Source organism: Schistocerca piceifrons, chromosome 1 (genome assembly GCF_021461385.2).
Source record: "Schistocerca piceifrons isolate TAMUIC-IGC-003096 chromosome 1, iqSchPice1.1, whole genome shotgun sequence".
In the NCBI taxonomy this organism is placed as follows: Eukaryota; Metazoa; Arthropoda; class Insecta; order Orthoptera; family Acrididae; genus Schistocerca; species Schistocerca piceifrons.
The window spans coordinates 861491837-861512121 of record NC_060138.1 but is presented as its reverse complement, the minus strand read 5'-3'; the positions used below and the strand labels follow the sequence as shown (position 1 = coordinate 861512121).

At 44.9% G+C, this 20285-nt stretch overlaps 1 protein-coding gene and 1 non-coding gene across 2 annotated transcripts in view; one reads left to right on the top strand and one right to left on the bottom strand.

The window, feature by feature from the left end:
• LOC124791989 (facilitated trehalose transporter Tret1-2 homolog) overlaps nt 1–20285 on the top strand; it is a 336711-nt gene that overhangs the window by 229168 nt on the left and 87258 nt on the right. The gene's annotated exons all lie outside the window — the stretch shown is intronic.
• Trnat-ugu lies at nt 7512–7586 on the bottom strand. The gene has a single exon. It is a non-coding gene; the product is annotated as a tRNA-Thr (tRNA).

Below are 20285 nucleotides of genomic sequence, written 5' to 3'. Positions count from 1 at the left end.
GATAAACCACGTTTTCCGTCGATTCCTTAAGTCACGTAAGTCGAAATCTGAAGTAATTCCTTAAATAAGCTGCAGGCGTCCTCTTCCGCTATCGTTCTTTAAAATTGGCTTTAAGCAATATGGGACTAAACATCTGAGGTCATCAGTTCCCTAGACCTAAAAATACTTAAACCTAACTAACCTAAGGACATGACACACATCCATGCCCGAGGCAGGATTCGAACCTGCGACCGTAGCGGTGGCGCGGTTACAGATTGTAGCGCCTAGAACCGTTCGTCCACTCCGGCCGGCTTTCGTTAACATCTTCGGCGTGAAATGAAGTAGTTTTTTTGTTGTCTCTGAGGTAATATTCTGCCATTCTTGTTGTAGACATTGTTTGGGAGCAGTCCTAATTCGTATTTCATGTTTTCTCACCATTTTTTCAAGCGTACTCGCTGGCTGCTGTGGCCGAGCGTTTCTAGGCGCTTCAGTCCGGAACCGCGTGACTGCTACGGTCGCAGGTCCGAATCCTGCCTCGGGCATGGATGTGTGTGATGTCCTTAGGTTAGTTAGGTTTAAGTAGTTCTAAGTTCTAGGGGACTGATGACCTCAGATGTTAAGTCCCATAGTGCTTAGAGCCATTTGAACCAAGCGTACTCCAAACATTTTCAATTGGATTAAGGTCTGCGCTTTGTGCTGGAAACTTGAGAACATGGGAGTACGGTACAGCAACCATGGGCGAACAATTTCCGCTTTTTGCTTAGGGTTACTGTCTTGTTGAAAGTAAATAAAAATCCGTGCCTAAACACAAGCTATCAGTACTTTTTTGCAGATTTGCCTTTAGCATTTTTACGCACTGACATCTATAAATCCATCCATATTAGCTTCAACAAAAACAAGTTGCCCAAATCAGATGCAGGCGTACACCATCAAAATATAATTCCTCCACTACCGTGCTTTACTGTAGGTCGAATGTTGGTTCCAGCTCAGTATTTGGTCGTCTCCACACCAAATTCACTTTCATCTGTGAACCTTGTCCCACAAACTTGTGTTCTTGCTTATGTGCTCTCAAACAAATTCAAGTCGCAATTTCTTGTTCTTCTTGCTAATGTATGGTTTTCTTCTAGGAAACAGGGTCTGTGGAGACAGGGTCAGAACTGTGGTTGCAAGATAAGAAGACAATTCGCACAAACGGAGTTATTACATACCATCAGCCCTTTGTGACTTTGGTGCTCGACAAACTAGGGAGCACTTACACCAATGTAGACCAATAACTTGCGCGACTTAAAATTTAGCGAGCAACCCATGGTGTGATTTCCTTCCAGACTGATCATTAACTTCCACGCACAATGAAGAAGCTCTCAATTTACGATCTCTTCTAACCATTCCTAATTAACATATTTAGTTCTAATTGCTTTAGCTCCTATGGTCGATCTCTTTTTTCGCTATTAGTGACAGTATTTCTTTCTCTAAATCGCGATATTATGGAGTGCAGAGTTGCGTGGCTTCTTCCAATAATGTCAGCTATTTCTGAAAATGATTTTCCTTTTTCGTATTGGAAAATAGCTACACTGCTGGATAAAATATTTGTACATCCTTTTAGAGGTCTCCAACTCACTCAAGACGTATTGTTACAACGCTGCATATGGAGTACATGAAATGATTACATTTACAGACCAATAGCAGAAGCGGTAGTGAGGTGTCATGTATGGGCCCCTGATGATACAACCATATTAGTAAGTGGTGTAGCCTCCACGGGCGGCAATACAGGCGCTGCCTCGGGCATCCAGCCGATCGTACAGATAGCGATAAGTTATGCCACGCCTGCTCGACATGTTCACGTAGTTCTGTAAGAGTTGTTGGTTGATTAGTAACATGAGTCATTTCTCGTCCCATCGTACCCCACATGTGCTCGATTGGAGACTAGACCGGGAAACGTGTTGGCCAGGGGAGATGCTGCACGTCTTGCGGAGCATGTTCAGTTTCATGGGCAGTGTGTGGGCGAACATTATCCTGTTGGAACATCACTGGCAAATACCTATTTCAAGGGCTGCAAAGGGCGGCAAAGGAATGGGTCTAACAACATTCTGCATGTAGCAAGTGCTGGTTAGCGTTCCCTTCAGAAACACCGGAGGGGCTGGGAGATGTAGCTTATCGCACCCAGACCAAAGGCCTGGGTTAGGGCCAGTGTTCTTGGACGAATGCACTCTACGAGACTTCGCTCACCTGGTCTACATAGTACTCGCGAACGACCAGTACTTGTGTGCAGGTAGAATCTCCTTTCATCGCTGAAGACCACGGCGCGCCATCCCATCTTCCAAGTGATCCTCTGGCGTCAGCAATCGTGCCGTGCACGTCGATGCTGTGGCGTGAGCGGAAGAAGGGTTAGAGGCGTGCGTTCCTGTAGTCCCACTGCTAATAATCGGTTTGCTACAATTCATATTGACACGTCTGGACTCACTAGTCTTCTTATCTGCGCTATGGTAGCTGCACGATCTGCCTGTACTGCCCGTACAATACTACAGTCTTGGCGGACGTCTGTGTTGCGTGGAAGTCCAGAACCCCGTCTACACGTGTTAGAATTTTCACGTGGCGGCTGATACCAACATAGTTGCACAACTGACGCAGCACGTCCAACTTGTGGGACAGTTCTGCGAAAGGACTATCCCTCCACTCGAAAGTCCACAATTTAAGCCCTTTCAAACACGCTCAGTTGGCTGTAGGAAGCACGAGTGCGTCTCCATGGCATGATTGCCTGCTTGCTTCAAACGTTTCCACCGCACTGAGCTTTCTGACTGTGAGCATTCCGTATTAAAGGATAGACACAGATGTTGCACTGGTAGCTATGCAACTACGCTATCTATTGGACGACGTTGAAACCATTATCAGTACATCCACTATCACCGAAGTGGAAAATACCGTCATCGGATCAAAATTGACCTCGTCTTTCCAAGTGTACTATTTTTTCTGGCAGTGTATTTGCGTTTCATCTACAGCTGTTTCCTTCCCTTTGCGGCACATTTTGCTGTTGCTCGTCATTCACCGTCTATCAAAACCAACACGCACGAGATACAACTTACCACTGTAGGTGTTCCTTGCTGCAAGCTGTTCGTTAGTCGTTTCTATGTTTACATTTCTAGTAGTGTCTGAATACTATTTTCGCCACTGTGTGAAGCCAGCTAGTACAGAATTTTTATTTACTTTTTGAAGAAGGCTTTTTTTAAGTAGTCCTTTTATATTTACAGAATAGGAAGAAATCCCCATACTGTTAGTTTTTCAAATAACATCTCTGGTTGTGATCTTTAGTTCTAATAAACAAAGTTATTCTCCATGAACAAGATGTATGAATACTTTTACCCATTATTGTTTGTCGAAGCTGAGGCCACCGGATGACACCATCGGAAAATCTAACTGCTAGTTTCACAGACGAATGGCCCCTGTGGAAACAGGGTCAGAACTGTGGTCGCAAGATTAGAAGAAACTTGCACAAATGGAGTTATTCCATATCATCAGCCGTTTGTAACTTTGGTGCTCGACAAACTAGGGAGCACTTACACCAATGTAGACCATATCTTGCAAGATTTACCATTGGTGACCTGATGTTCGCAAACTCTGAAGCCGTTGTGATTGTCAAATGCGGGACTAAAGTAGCCTTTAATTTATACCAGTGTTAAGCATGTGCCGTAAAATATCACATTGTCTTGAGCTTTCTAAATTATCGATTAGTTTATTGGCGCTGATACATATGTACATATATGTACGTATCTTGTATTCTGAAGCCGGCCGCGGTGGTCTAGCGGTTCTAGGCGCGCAGTCCGGAACCGCGCGGCTGCTACGGTCGCAGGTTCGAATCCTGCCTTGGGCATGGATGTGTGTGATGTCCTTAGGTTAGCTAGGTTTAAGTAGTTCTAAGTTCTAGGGGACTGATGACCACAGACGTTAAGTCCCATAGTGCTCAGAGCCATTTGAACCATTTTTTTGTATTCTGAAGTCTGATGCTTTTGAAATTTATATATCATGAAACATCGCTCCAAGGGGCGGAAACACATTCCACTTTCTACGCCGAAGAGCACAGCGGGCTATTTCAGACCCTACGTTCCACAAAAAGCCAGAAAAAAACATGAAAACATAGCGCGTTTGATTGTCTGATTCTGTGAAACAATTAAAGTGTGACAGGGGAAACTTTTTTCATTCTCTAGGTAAAACGGGCTGTTTAAGTAGTGACCATTTTACACTCAAAGACTTTTCGGCAAAGTATCAAGCGATCTGACAGAGAGGCACAGAGAGTCTGGATTGGGAATATCTAATATTTCAGAGGAGACTTCCATTTCCGGCATATCCCTTCCAACCGAGGCAAAACCTCCGGAAAATCTTGGTCAGAACCGGGAAAAGGGAACTATTTTCTTTTAATTCTGGGACAACATGTCTCAGACAAAAAAGTATCAAAGCCCAGAGTATGCGAAAGTGTACTAAGTGATACGTGTAGAGAGTAATGATGACTCGCTCGAGATCTGCAGAACACCTGTGTCAATGACAGCAAAAATACAGATTCGAATAAGTACCGTCGAGGATATGCGGCGACTGCGGGCAGTAAATCGTGACAAAACGTAGCAACAAGGCGACATCCTGCGTTCGCTTCAGCTCTCTGTGGAATCTCAGTAGTTAACATGGCGTGGAGTGCTTGTGCTGTTCCGCTGTTTCCAATCACTTCTCCTACAGTCGAGACGTAGGCGAAAACTACAGTGGTGCCAGAAAAAATGGGGAAACCTTGACTGTAGGCACTCTCTCCTTGTGGCAAGGCTGCTCTTTCCTGAGATGAGCAGCGATTTGCCTTCTCCTTTCCCTTGTAAGACCGCGTGGCTTCTGCGTAACACACCGTTCTCGTGATCACTCCGAGCTTTTAACAGGGACATTTCTTTTTTGGCGTTACTGCGTTACTACTCATCGAGAGCGGTAGGTCGTATCTCAGTGAAAGCTATATCTCGACATAGTTGGCAGTATTAAAGACATCGTGCCTACTGATGTTACAGTTAATTGATCAACAATTTTTGCGACAAAAGGCGCATCTCATAAACTAAGGGAAACAAGAGTCGAGCACCACGTAGTCACCGATGATGGTCACAGAGCCTTACGTAAGCCGACATTCATGCCCTCTTTTACCGACGTACCCTCACAGATTCTCTTGAGACAATTAACTGTCTGTATAAGCTTTTGCATCTCCATTCTATTCGTGAAGTATAACGTCCCGTGCATTTTTTCCGTCGATTATGCCTGTAAGCAGTTTAGTATCTCCAAGACTCAATGCCGCCGCTCCTCTATATCAGTTACACAAACATACCGAATAGTCTTATCTGGAGTGTCCTAAGCAAACTTAGTAGGACACGATGATGACATATCAACTCAGGCCCCTGTTACCCTAGAAAACTACAAAGATGAGCAACGCAGTTTAGTTCTCAGCTTTCTGCTGTTGGTAGCTGTCTATATGATAGGATCGCATTAGTGCTAGCAGCAGTGTTAGAGGAATATTGCTTAAAAATGAGACTGTTTCAAACGAACTTGGTGAAAAACTTTAAAACCGTCTCTTGTAGGATCTATGACAATCTCGGCCCGCCCCACATAGATTTTTCATAGTTTCTCCCAAACACTTACGAATAATGCTCATATTATTTTTGGATTTCTGAAACGTAGCCAAGGCCACCTTTTTGCGAACTTTGTCACTAATGTTGTGAGCCAAATGACAATTTTCCGAGAGATCGTCAAACACAAACCAAACAGAATCTGAATTAAGGGTCAAGTCGACCAACCCATTCGATGTGAAGAAGCTGCTAGCCTACGGGCTCCACAATGGCGAGATGTTTGTACGACCTGCACACGTTCGCTCACGCCGCAGACATCTCCGCCGCCTGGCGCCAGTCCACGGGTGACGCCGAACCCCAGATTCTTGTCGCTTGCCCCTTCCACATTTCTCCTCTTGCAGCTCCCCCCTCTCCACGTCTTTTCACACTCTAACCTATCTGTTTACAGCCCCTCCACATAAAGTGGCACAAGTTTCAGCCAAGTTTAGCCTGTGGCACAAAGAACGTGTGTGCCGTGCCAATAACTTCCACAAACAAAGCGTGCAGCAACAGTCTGCACCATGCCACATTCGCAGTTACGTTATATATATCCGAACGTAGGTCTATAGGGTGAACATAAATAAAACCGACAAACTGCAGGGACGGATTCCTGACTGAAAATGGAGGAAGAAAGGTCCTATACAGTGCTCTCCCCAAAGAACTAAAAATAATACCAAAACTGCACATATTTAAAAGAGAATTAAAAAACATGCTATTGAGCAACAGTTTTTACAGTATTGAAGAGTTTATGAATCATTGACAATAAAATCGCAGTTAATATTTCCCTGACAAAATAAATATGTGTAATTGCTCACATTTAAATACTTGCTGTTTCTATGAAAGTGTGAAACAGTGTTAATGTAAGAATGGAAATAGTCTTTGATGTGAGAATCACTAGCTTTTTTTTTATACGTTGTTATCCTGCTTGTATATTTTTATGTTAATGTTCTTATAGTTCTATTAAAATTGTAATGTCTAAGTGACAAGTAAATTCAATTATAAATTTTCATGTACATGTATTTTAAATTGTAATGTTTATTGACAAGTCCTATGTCATTTTGATGATGTACTACAAGGACGCTAATAAAATGAATTGAATTGAATTGAACGTGTCCGCAAATGAATCGTTGCCGACGAATGAAAATTCCTCTTACCATGTACCATGTGTTCCTTTTGTGTTGGAAGCTGTCTGATTAATGCAGTGTGCTACAGGCAGCAGAGTGGTCCGCTAGTCATGTCGGGAATAAACCGAGATGGAAACGGTCGAGACGCAGGACCCAGTCCTCCAAATATGGTGTATGCACAGTCCGCCGCCTTCTTGCATGTTCAACTGCCTGAAAGAACCAGTGATCACCGAAAAGGGCTTGAAATGTTTTGTGATGTGGTTGGTGTCAGTGAGGGTATAGCCGTGCTACCTCTCGACCGTTTCCATCTACTTGGCCGTACACGATTACCATCTCAGTTTGTTCCCGACGTGAATACCGGGCCATTCTGCTGCTTACAGTACACTGCGTCTATCACACAACCGGTAAAACACAGGGAACACACGGCACGTAGTCAGAGGCACTGTCATTTGTCACCACCATCGTCCGTGACAACGATGCATTTGTGGATATATGTTCGTAGGACCTGTTTTCCTCCATTTGCCAATCAGGAATCCGTCCCTGCAGTTCGTCGGTTTTATTAATGTTCACACTGTGTATATAGTGCCTGTTCATTCAGATTACTTGATACAGCGGCCATACAAGTAATTGTTCAAATATAAGTATATGGATATGGTGTCTGTTCTTTCGGTCATGTCCGAAAGAACAGACATTGATGACCTGCAGCAGTCTAGGACGAAATTAGAATTATATATTAATGCCTTCAGCTGCTGACGGGCGTTGATATTTATCAACGGGGACAGGTGAAAATGTGTGCCCCGACCGGGACTCGAACCCGGGATCTCCTGCATACATGGCAGGCGCTCTATCCATCTGAGCCACCGAGGGCACGAAGGATAACGACTACAGGGACTATCTCGCGCACGCCTCCCTCGAGACCCACATTCTCACCTTGTATGTCCACACACTAGATTCGTAGTGTCCCACCCCAACACACTCATTACTCGTGGAAGGTATCTTACCAAGTCCCGTAAGAGATCGCGGAATATGTGTGTATCCGCACAGAAGAAGGTCATGGCCGGTGTTGCCAGAACTATATACTTATATGGATATGCTGTCTGTGTGTGGATATACAAGGTGAGACCGTGGGTCTCGCGGGAGGCGTGCGCGAGGTAGTCCCTGCAATCGCGCTGTCCTCTGTGCCCTCGGTGGGGCAGACGGACAGAGCGTCTGCCATGTAAGTAGGAGATCCCGGGTTCGAGTCCGGGTCGGGAACACTTTGTCACATGTTCCCGTTGATAAATATCAATGCTCGTCAGCAGCTGAAGGTATTAATACATAACTCAAATTGTTCGAATGTTTCATTGACGTTAGCCGCTTTTGGACATTGAAATGCACCAATGGTAACAGGTGAAAATTTGTGCCGCACCGGGATTCGAACTATATAAGGTGACGACGACCAAAGATACTTTCTTTCAGTGTGGGTGGACCTCATGGTCAACCTCTACGGGAATCAGGGATTAGCGAGTAAGGTGTTCATGAGTAGGTGTCAGTAGTGTGTAACAGACTGGGAATTTGGGCTGGAGGAAAAGCGTTCTCGGATGGCCAAGGCGATTACGCGACTGCTCGCGTAAAGCGGAATTCAGGGTTCGCATCCCGATCCGGCGCAAATTTTCGCCTGTTACCATTGGTAAATTTCAATGTCCAAAAGCGGCTAACGTCAATGAAACCTTTGAACAAGTAGATAAAAGTTCCACTATGTCGAGGTCACATACCTAAACAAGGACCTAAACAACGAATGCTTTAGTGTGTCCAACGAGGTGGCGGCAGCCTGCAAACAGGACAAATATATGTTGCCAATATTCTGCAGTTCTGTCCCACAAAAGAGGCTTCATGCTGCTCTTTTTCAACTCAAATAGCCCCTTCTTTGCCTGTACGGCTAGCTCTTTTACTATACCTTTACGCCAGAAAGATCAGCTGTGTGGAGTGTACTGAACCACTGCCCTGCATCTTAGCGACCTACACTCTCTAGCACTGCGGTCTCCCTCTTCTTTCCCTAGCGTTTACCGCATCTACTATGCGATCCGCTTTCACAGAATTTGACGAATTTTTTTTCTTAATTTTGTGGCTGGATATCGTTCCTGACGCCACAGTCGTCAAAAGGAGAAAAGTCGCGTACGGTACCTGTCTATGAATCGTGTAAACTTTGTTCCGTATGTTCCCGCACTTTTAATTATTTGTGTATTGTGTTCTCTGAGGCGGAATTTGGGGACCAGCCTAGAATTTGCCTAAACTAACGTGGGAAGCGCCTAAAAACCCTGTCAGGCTGGCCGATGTACCAGCCCACGGTCGATCAGTATCTGGTGCATGCTTGAGCGCTGCGTTTTATGCTATACTAGCGGCTCACTAAGGTGTTTTTTTTTCTTTTTTTTTTTTTTGCTAGGAGCAGGAATTTTGAGCCGCGTGGTGCGTAATGGAACCAGTGTAGTGCGTCTCGTCGACAGTGGTAAAATAGTGAAGGTGTTTTCTGACAGAGTTCAGGCATGACAGGTCAGCTGGTTCTGGACAAGTGCAATGCGTTGTAAGCTGCGTACTAGTGAAGCAATTTCTGCAATTCAGGTAAAGTTCGTGAGCAAATAGGCAAAAAAGTATGCTGAAAAACTAGAGATGCGTTTCATTGCCGAGGAGGATAAACTATTAATTGACACAATATCACAAACATACTGCTGACAGATTTTCAGCGCTTTGCATAAGTCTGGAGCAAATAACCCTCTTCTTCATTGTCCATATGTTTAGCTGAAAGCAAATCCAGGAGTACCTTTTCCTGTTCTCCCCCTTAAATAAGGGACGCATGGTACTTTACACACTACAAGTCGATTATTCGCAATGGCAGTATTTTAGCACTTTCTTAAAGTAACGACACTCGTCCCAGATAGCACGTGTTGACTGAATAATTATGCCCTTGCGGTCTTATTTTCTGGGAAAACACAAATGCACAATGTATTTAAGTTTTGCCACCATACTGACGCAAAACGCTCTCTCCTGCTCTTAGGAAATCCGGCTTAACTAGCAAAACGGTACGTCAAAGAAATGGCTGGCGACAGGTAAAAGTATTAAAGAAAACCGTAAACACACACACGTATAAACACAAACACAGCAACAATTCTCCCATAATTCTGCTGCCAGGCGTGTTGCGTTGTTTGTCTGCACACTCCTGAGCACAGAATGGGCGTGTGTCCAGACCTTCCTTGTTTACATGACAAAGAGTTCCTGTTCACTCTGGCGTATCGGTTACCTTGGTACAGCTAGCTGCCCAAGTTGACAGCTTAAGTAAGCGACGCGTGGTACTCTGCATACTACTCGTCGATCATTCGTAATGGATTTGTACCTGACAGGCAGTAGTCCATCTTTACAGTAGCGTCCGTACATTTCCCTATTTTTTGATGAAAATGTATTTATCCAGAAATACAACAGAGCTATGACTAAAAAACCATATGACGGGACAAGTCTTAACAGTTGTTAATACTGCTGCAACAGTGAATGAAAATGGCGGTTCTTGTTCCTTCTCCCACCGACTCCGAGGTTCGGTCTGCTGATTGACTTCCTGCGTAGAGGCGAAACAGTGAACGCTAACGGTTACTGTGGAACTCTCGGGCAACGACGACTGGCCACTCAAAACAAGAGGCATGGATTGTTCAGTGCAGGTGTTGTCGCAATCCATGACAGTCCTCGACCACATACAGCTCGGTTCGCAACAAATGTTCGACTGGAAGCTGATCTTGCTCCCAGCGATTTACATTTTTTACTTGCATCTCAAGAAATTCTTGTCCTCTAGTCGACGTTTTCAAAACGACGAGAACCTGAAGACGACTATCACAGATGGATTCCATTTCTAGATGGCAGACTTCTTCTGCACAGGAACAGAAAAACTGATTCCAGCTATGGTGATGATTATATCGAAAAACAGATCAAACATTGCTAAATGCCAATGAAACTTTTCATGTAACTATGTTTTCTTTTCCTTAAAAAAACAGGGGAACTTAATTTCTGGATGACCTTCGTACCTCTGTTAATTTAATTTAATTTATTCAGGCACTTCCGCTGTTGAATTAGATTTTTCTCTAATATCGTGAACTTTCTTACCGTCACATTATTCTTTAAATTGCTGCAGCGTGATTCACCAGCGTAAAGGTGCAGTTACTAAAACTGTGGCCTCATATACTTTTACAGAACGGTGAGATACTGAAGGAACTCTCAGATTTGTTTTGGAAGGTACTCTGTCATTACTGAAACATCTCGTTGCTGGTTGCGTCCCTAGATTCCGTGTTGTCAGCAGGTGACTGAGTGTGTCCTGCGGGGACAAAAGAACACGACGAGCTGTCGACGTGAGTGCAGTGAGCGCGCGGCGGCATGCCGTATCTCTGCGCTGCCCGAGCACGGTGAACAGATTCCTGACTCGACACTAACCAGGTAATCTACGCGCGGTGATTACTCGCCGCTCAGGTTCGGTGATAGCCATCAGAGTCATTCGTCGTATTTTGAAATTCCTCTGTTGTTAGGGCAAAAATCCTAGATCGTCTTCGACAGGTTTTTTTTTTTCCTTTCAAAAGTAACAAGGCTGGTTATTCTCAGTGGTACGAGAAAGTTGTATATATTTTACAAGCTGTTACAATAATTACTACGTAACTTTACATGTGATCGCTGATTCTAAACGCCTCGTACTTTCTACGTATGTGTAGTGTCTTTCTCGTCCGCAAGTACACTGTAGCAGATATTATAAAAGCACTGATGAGAGCACTTGTACAGTAAAAATTATTGTTGGTTTCTCCATATAACACGAGAAAATAAAGTGCAGTTGTTTATTTACAAGTTATATCTAGAAAACTAAGAGAAAGGACAGATATCTCAAAGGCAACTAGTGTGTTTAAAAATGTTCAAATGTGTATGAAATCTTATGGGACTTAACTGCTAAGGTCATCAGTCCCTAAGCTTACCCACTACTTAACATAAATTACCCTAAGGACAAACACACACACCCATGCCCGAGGAAGGACTCGAACCTCCGACGGGATCAGCCGCACAGTCCATGAATGCAGTGGCTTTGACTGCTCGGCTAATCCCGCGCGGCCAACCTGTGTGAAAAATGAATGCATGTGCGTGGAGAGACCTGCTGAAGAGCAACATGCTATGTCGAAGAAGATTTGTCTGCTGCGCCACAAAAATGTATGATGATCACTTTTTGTTACAAGTTGTTGAAAACTTCGACCGAGATGCTTGCGTTGTTGCGTTGTTGATGCAGGCATGTGAAAAAATGTGAATAGGAAATTTGCCTCCAGTGATGTCAAGTGATTTTGGGACAGGGAGGAAGCTGTTGTTAATTCATCATGTCCTGGTCAGCATCAAGACGCATCAACGAGCATCGAGCAAGTGCAATAGTTGCTGCCGCAAATTTTGGGGCTATCTGAGAAGATTGATACTGGAAGAACTTAGGATCATTAAAAGACGTTTGTAAGCAGAAGATGTATAGAAGGGTGTTTGGACAGAGCGAGGGGAGGAGGAAATGGACAGAGAGGGGGAAGGAGGGGAATATGCATGAGGCAGATGGAAGCTGAGAAGGGTTACTGGACAGGTGGGAAAGGAAGAGGGGGAGGTGGAGATGGAATGAGAAAGGGGGCGGTTGAGATATGTTCAGAGGGAGGGAGGAGGAAGTTATGGTCAGATAGAGGGGGGTGGAGGAAATAGACAAAGGAAGACATCGAACCAATTCAGAGAGGGGCTGCTCGATTTGTTACTGGTAGGTTCAAACAACCTGCATATATTATGGAGATGCTTTAGGGACACAAACGAGAATCACTGGAGGGAAAGCGATGTTCTTTTCGAGGAGAAGTACTCAGAAAATTTAGAGAACAGACAGTTGAGGCTGATTAGGGAACGATTCTACTATTGCCAACGTGCATGTCGCGTAAGAACCATGAAGATAAGATTAGAGAGATTAGGGCTGATACGGAGACATATAGGCAGTCGTTTTTCCCTCGCTCCATTTGCGAGTGGAGCAGAAAAGGAAATTAGTAGCAGTGGTACAGGGTATCCCCCGTCACGAACCATACGGTGGCTTGTGGAGTAAGTATGTAGATGTAGAGGAGGATATGAAGAGACAGAGAGTGAGGAGTAGACAGAAGGTAGGAGAAAGAGGGGGCGGAAGATGTGTTCAGTGTATGTATCGAACGCGTTCGCAGGTAAAGCCGCGGGGAAAAGACTAGTGTAACTATAATTCATTCAGTTTGTTAACTCATTTGGTTTAATTTAATAAAAATACCATCACAAAAATAAAAATTCCTTTAATATGTAATTATTGTTAACACGGAAACTTGCGGTTTCTCGTAGCAGCCAATCTTCAGACGATAACTGCTGGGACATGATTGCCGTCGCTTCGGAAATAGATGAGCATAGCAGTACTGTGTGCTCTTCCGCTGAATTCAGAGACCCCGTGCATGATATCCTTACTGTTCAGCTTTTGATCACTACACCTATTCACACTGCTGTGTATGGCTATCACCGAACAACCAACACTGCCCGAAATACAAACCCAAAACGGAGCCAAGCAACATTGAATCAAAGCTAGGGGGTGAAGAGTAAAGTGAACGTTACTATCAGCAACAGCAAAAATCGCCACTGCATGGAACATGTTTGTCTCTGGACAAACCATAGCACCTAGCGTATATATTTGCAATGTAATACAGATACAAAGGTAAATGGAAGTAAGAAAAGAAATGATATGTAATTAATTTGTAACGAGCCACTAGAGACGACTTACACCATAATACTCAGAAAACATTCGTCAACAATGTCAGAAATTTATCGGTGGATTTCGAGTTCATACAGTAGATACGAAGCAGTGCCTGTAGACCACGGCCATTTTGACCGCCATGCTGGAACGCTGACGGCGCCATGAGTGCCGGTCGTGTCCTCGGTGTAGCAGGGGGACGTGGGGCAGCCCATGGTTGGTGGCAACGGGACGGCTGCCAGCTGCGTGGGCGCCGCCGCAGAGACGTCACACTTGTTGGCAGAGCCGTCTGCTGACCTCAGCAAACACTAAGTGGCCGCCGGCTGGCTCGCTCACTGTGTCCGCTTGTTTTGCCATTCAACTGATAGTGCGTAACGAATACTTACCAGAACACTTTTTTTGTCTTTCAGCACAGAGTGCGGTCAGAAACTCCCAGAATAGCACAGATCACTGCTCATGTAGATTTGATTACATTCTGAACAGTACGATCTTTACCGCAATGTTATAGCCACTTAATCAATGCAGGATTTGGCAAGTTCGAGTTTTCAAGACGATGCCGAATAATGCAACACATTACTCCTCAGACCACTTCAGGTGAACTCTGATGCTGCACCTACCACAGATGAAGCTTGTCTCTGTCATTACCCACATCGAGCCAGTGCTCCTTCTGTTACGACCAAGGTGTCGGCTGGAGAGAACGTCAAACACGATACTTCCTCTTTCATGGTCAGTCAAAGGATCATCCTGTGCTTCATCTGTTATTCGTATCCCATACCGATTCCACCCTGGTCAAGAAGGGGACTCATTTTTTTATGCCTCCCAGGGCTTGACGTGACCTAGATTATCTGGGAGTAGGCATTAGGAGTGATCTAAAATGGAATGACCATGTGAAATAAGTTTTCGGTAAAGCAGATACCAGACTGAGATTCATTGGAAGAATCCTAAGGAAATGCAGTCCGAAAACAAAGGAAGTAGGTACACTTGTTCACCCACTGCTTGAATACTGCTCACCAGTGTGGGATCCGTAACAGATAGAGTTGATAGAAGAGAGAGAGAAGATCCAACGGAGAGCAACGCGATTCGTTACAGGATCAATTAGTAATCGCGAAAGCGTTACGGAGATGATAGATAAACTCCAGTGGAAGACTCTGCAAGAGAGACGCTCAGTAGCTCGGTACGAGATTTTGTTGAAGTTTCGAGAACATGCCGTCACCGAGGAGTCAAGCAGTATACTGCTCCCTCCTACGTATATCTCGCGAAGAGACCATGAGGATAAAATCAGAGAGATTAGAGCCCACACAGAGGCATACCGAGAATCTTTCTTTCCACGAACAGTACGAGACTGGAATAGAAGGGAGAATCGATAGAGGTACTCAAGGTACCCTCCGCCACACACCGTCAGGTGGCTTGCGGAGTATAGATGTAGATGTAGCTTACTAAAAACATGTGATGAAGAGAACGTCAAATTGACAGAGAAAATGCAGAAACGTTTATATCCCACAAAACATTCAGCACCTGAAATTTAAAGTTTTATTCTCTGCGCAACCGGTGTTTGAGGATCAAATCCAGCTCAATTATTGGTTTTTATTTCCTGGCAAGGGTGTCGGAACATTTTGGCTAAAGTTACCGCATGAGCAGTTGCTCAGTACGTAGTTAAATGAATGTATGCCACTTGCAAAGCGAGTGTGTTTCTGGAAGCAGAGTGAAGTCCACAACTTGCAGAATTTACTCTCTCTAACAGAGAAGAAGATTACGCTTTCAAAATTAGGATCGAGTCCCACGTCTCCTGAGACAGAAGTTAGCGTAGTGTCTTTCGGATGGTTCGCAATAACAGCACCCTGTAGCTTTTAATCCTGTGGTGCAGTTGTCCACTGCAGTTGGCAGTCGCATCTTTGGCGTTTGGTATCCGTGACTTAAAGAAGGATGCTTGAATGGTTCAAATGGCTCTGTATGGGACTTAACATCTGAGGTCATCAGTCCCCTAGATCTTATAACTACTTAAACCTAAGTAACCTAAGGACATCACACATATCCATGCCCGAGGCAGGATTCGAACCTGCGACCGTAGCGGTCCCGCGGGCCCAGACTGAAGCGCCTAGAACCGGCCGGCCACACCGGCCGACAAGGATGCTTGACCGAAACTGCTCGTCCATAAATAAAAATACATCAAAGCAGCCTTTAGTGTTTTTGAACCGCCGTTCTTCAAGTATACAAAAGCTGTGTATCACTGTTTTTCAAAATGGTTCAAATGGCTCTGAACACTATGGGACTTAACATCTATGGTCATCAGTCCCCTAGAACTTAGAACTTCTTAAACCTAACTAACCTAAGGACAGCACACAACACCCAGTCGTCACGAGGCAGAGTAAATCCCTGACCCCGCCGGGAATCGAACCCGGGAACCCTGGCGCGGGAAGTCACTGTTTTTAGAAAACAGTCTAAAGTTTATGCATTTTAATAACAATGTTGCGATGATTTCCTGGTACCCCGTTCTTACAAATGCCACGAGACGAGGCTGCGATACGGTATCGTCAGCCACAGTGGCGGACGGCTTCCGCGTTGGTGGCAGGTGAGGGGGCAGATAGCAGCGCCACGATAGCTGCCGCTGGCCAGATAAGCAGGGACCGGGGCAGCGCCTGCTCAGCATCGTCCCAGGCGCCGAGGTCACTGCCCGCTCTCTATCAGGGCCTTCGGGCTTCCACAAGCATCACTGCCCTAGCCATCAGGAACATTTCATACAAGTAACGGGATAAACTTTGCGAGGGTGTTCCTAGTAACAAGAGGTGTAGAAAAAAATCATTATAACAAATAGTTCTAAATGCTTCTATTTCGAGATGATAACTGTTTGAACACCTACGACATGACGTTGATATGCGAGACGAAAATTGCGTCAAAACGGGTGTGTGCAGGCATTGCAGTAACTAGAATAGGGCAGCGATGGCGCGTGCCCACGGAGCGAAAAGAAATGTCAAAACTCAAAAGAAAAGAGGAACAGGGAGGTCCAAGGAAGGAGCGAAGGAGAAGAAGAGGAAGAAGACGAAGAACGGGAAGGATCAGAGAATACTAAAATTGAAAGGGGGCAGAGATGTATGAAAGGGAAAGATGAAGAAATTCGAATTGGACTGTATTAAGCAATGATTTCATTGGACGTATTTCTTCCTGCTACGAACACGTTCGTTTCTTGTTTCGGCAACTTGACGGGACCACTTTCGTTCTGCCAAGTGTCCCATTGGAACGGTAGTGTAAATTTTATTTCGATTTTGTCGTTTGTTACAGCTTTGCGTTGATCGGTAATGAAACAATGGGAAAGGAATCGCAGTACTGATGCAAGCGATGTGACTTTGGACTGTGTGTTTTTTTTCATATTTTGAATGTTATACAACAGAATTCCTCCAACTACGAGCGTCTTCCCGCGCACGCATATTGCCTGCTCCCAGCATGATAAATTTCGACGCCGCCGCACGATTACCATCAGTTGCACCTTGCAGCAGTGACAGCAGCAGCTACCACCACCTGATGATGTCGAGCAGTTGCATCGATGAAATATTGCGAGAGTTACACAGTGCGATTCGGCGGCAAACCCGAGAAGTGTATTTGCAACATATCTGTCGGGAAAGCTTGAAAAGTCATAGAATTATTGAAGTTTGTGACTTTATCTTAATTGTTTAAGATTCGGCTCATTGCCTTTTCGTGACAACTTACAAGTTTAGACATTTCGGTTGGTTTGGAATTTGGAATCGGAATTTGGTAATGTCTTATTGAGAGAAAAGGTCATCAAATAGGACCAGATTTAAAATTATTCTTTTCTAAGATACTCAACAATTAATAAAAAGTACACACATTGCGCTTCCGTTTTTAATTTGTTGAAGATTCAAATGTAGGAGGAGCCGTTTCGGGACGAGGGGGAATGTTGGAGGGAGTGAATATTTAAAGTTTTTCCTGGGATGCCAGCAATCGTGGTTAATCCACTGTTTTCATTGCGCTAGTCTGAGGTAGAATGAGCCTGGCAGAAACGTCTTTGGGAACACAGCTGGTCTGGTCGCCAGACGAGATTCACGCTGCGGGTTCGTGACAATGTCACGATCAACAACACGCGGACGAATAATGTGGTTCGCGCATCTCCTCCTCAGTGTGTGGCGACACTCAGACATGTTTCTTAGCACTCTGTGCTTCAGTCGGTAAAATGGAACCCTTATAGGAGCCCTTTGTCGTCCGTCTGTCTGACTGTCTGCCTGACTGTTCGTACTTCTTTTTCTCAAGAACGGGTGGTATCAAGCTGAAATTTATGTCACATACTAAGGTCTACAGTCTCTTAGCGGTGTTAAAAAATTAAGCTCCTGAGTTAACGAAATCAAAATGATACGGCATATATGTTACAAATATTGATACTCGCAAACTCATTCATCAAAACCTATGTGTGTGTGTGTGTGTGTGTGTGTGAAATCTTATTGGACTTAACTGCTAAGGTCATCAGTCCCTAAGCTTACACACTACTTAACCTAAATTATCCTAATGACAAACACACACACACCCATGCCCGAGGGAGGACTCGAACCTCCGCCGGGACTAGCCGCACAGTCCATGACTGCAGCGCCTAGACCGCTCGGCTAATCCCTCGCGGCATCAAAACCTATAGCTGAAGTATCTATGTAGAGGTCTGTTTTGGTGGTCTAGAGGTAAAACGCGTGCCTCGAAACGGTGAGGTCACGTTATTCAATCTCGGTCGGATCACGGATTCGCTCTTCGTTTTAACTTAGCCTTCTCCTCTCAAAGATGTGAGGAGTCGCCAGAAACGACAAATGGTTCTGATTCCCCGTTAAACTGTAGCTCCCCTTTCCGGGTAGATAACTGGTGTAGGTTAGGGACACACAAGTCGCCGAAGTGGCGTCTAATAGAAAGAATTATACTACGCCATTTGGCTTTATATTATTGTTATCTATAAACACAATAAAATTTGTACGGAATCCTCAAAGCGCGATTCGTACTCACATTTGTCGGTTTTTTTTTAATTGGTTCAAATGGTTCTGAGCACTATGCGACTTAACTTCTGAGGTCATCAGTCTTTTTTTAATTGGGTCGACATTCACATGCGGCCCCTGTCCTGACCTATGTATCCATACTACACCTTGTTTATTTTCCTTATCCTAGGTTTCCTCAAATCCTTTCGTTCCTCCTCCACTAGCCGAATAAAGCCTCTGTTTCCCAAGTGGGTGTCTCCGTTACGTATAACGTGAAATTTCTGATTGTCAGCATACAATGTCGTCACCTGGCGTTCCGCGATAGAGTCTTCTTTCCTTAAGTTGTTTTTGCAACATATCGCAATTTCTGCAGTATACTGAAGCAAGCAGACAGATGTCGCAGTGGTCGTCAAACTGCTGTCGATCCCAGTGTTATACGGCGTGACCGTTTTGGACACGCGCGGATACACGGCGGGAATGGAAGAGTGCCAGCGCTGGGGGCCGTCCAGAAGACGCCCCCGTGCCACCGCTGCGCACTGCGCCTTGTTTACGTCTCACACCAAAATAGCGGCAGCTCTCCCACCCGCCCAAAACAGTCATCTGTTCGTCTAAGCCACACATAGCAGAAGCGGAACACATTCTTCCTATTCGTAGGACCAGTGGGTTGTTGACGAAATACCGAGCCAGCATTGCGCGTTGTTTTCAACGTTTCTTTAGGATCGAGTAAAATAACTTAGCTTTTTATCTTCTTATTTTGAAAGTACTAACGTATTCTATCCTCACTACATAGCCTCCTCTCTTCTGTCAATTCTCCTCTACGAAAACGACCGAGCAGGGTGGGGCAGTAGTTAGTACACTGGACAGACTCGCGTTGGGGAGGGCGACGGTTCAGTTCCGCGTCCGACGATCCACATTTATGTTCGCCGTGATTTTTGTAAACCGCTCCAGGCAAATGCCAGAATGATTCCTTTGAAAGGGCACGGCCGATTTTCTTCTCCATCCTTGAAACAACTCGAGCTTGTGCTCCATCTCTAATGACTCCGTTGTCGATGGGACATTAAATCCTAATTTTCCTTCCTACGAAAACGGTGCTCTAGAAACCACTTGCCTAAATAAACTTTTGTTTAACAGCTTCACATCATTGTCCGCATTATAGGCTTCCACGTCTCTAATGAAACGTGTCTTATATATGTTTAATTACTCCGACGAAACAAATTCCTTTTACGCTACTGTACAGTATAGCTCTCATTGTTTCTTTATGGCATCTGTTAGCTTCTTTACTTTCCCTCTCAACTTCTCAGTATGAGTGCCTTTCGTCTCGGGCTGGACCTTAAGAATCTCCAGTATGATTTTTCTTTCTTTGCCTTCTACTTTAAGCCATTTATTAATTGTGATCATGTTGCGGGGGTGGGTCCGGCTTTCGAGCTGGTGGCAAAGTTGTGCTGGGGACCCAATATGGCGGGGTATAACGCGTTACCCATGCCCGGGGTTACGGGTGAAGACCACATCGGCGAGGAACGTGAAGAAGATGGACTTCGGGACGGCGAACTTGGCGTAAGTGGCACCTCGTTCCCAGAGGAACCCAAAGGAGGGATAAACAGAGTCCCTGAGCCCAGAAAGGCATCATCTAGTGGAAGAAAACCATGAATAAAAATCACCTGGTCCTCCAAGTTGGGGGTTTAGGCGTTGGACCTGCACTCCACCCTAGCAAAAGAAATCAAATGCAAAACCTCCCAATTTAGCCTCGGAACGGAATGGATCAAAACGAAGACGACAACAGGCACAATGAGAATTGCAGCATGTAATATACAGGGAGTTTCTACAAAGAAACAGAAATATGAAGCCT